This window comes from Parus major, chromosome 10 (assembly GCF_001522545.3).
Source record: "Parus major isolate Abel chromosome 10, Parus_major1.1, whole genome shotgun sequence".
NCBI lineage: Eukaryota > Metazoa > Chordata > Aves > Passeriformes > Paridae > Parus > Parus major.
The window spans coordinates 4,532,559-4,533,175 of record NC_031779.1 but is presented as its reverse complement, the minus strand read 5'-3'; positions in this window follow the sequence as shown (position 1 = coordinate 4,533,175).

Genomic DNA, 617 nt, shown 5'->3' with positions numbered 1-617 from the left:
GCGGGAGGAAGGCGGGAACTCACCCCTCACAGAGAGAGGGGACGGTCCGTGGTGCCCTCAGCCCTGCCCCACCGCGGGAGGAAGGCGAGAACTCGCCCCTCACAGAGAGAGGGGATGCCCGGCGGTGCCCTCAGCCCTGCCCCACCGCGGGAGGAAGGTGGGAACTCACCCCTCACGGGGAGAGCAGCGCCTGCCTCGCTCCCCTCCGACCGGCCCGGGCCCGGCGCACCTGGGCACAGATCCCCAGCTCCTGCTTCAGACAGGCTGCTCGCACTGTTCTCAAACTATTCCCCCTTGCATACCGGTACACAAAGTATTTAAACGATGAGGAGGGATTCAAGTGTTGGCCCCCCACAGGCAGGCAGAGATGACTGTGGCTCAGGTTTCATTGGTACTTTATTAGAGGAAAGATGATCACAGAACAGTCAGGGTTGGAAGGCACCTCTGGAGATCATCCAGTCCAACCCCCGTGCCCAGGCAGGGTCACCTGGAGCAGGTAACACAGGAACACACCCAGGTGGGTTTGGAATGTCTCCACAGAGGGACTCCATGACCATCCCGGGCAGCTCTCCCAGCGCTCTGCCACCCTCAGAGTGAAGTTCTTCCTCATGATGAGG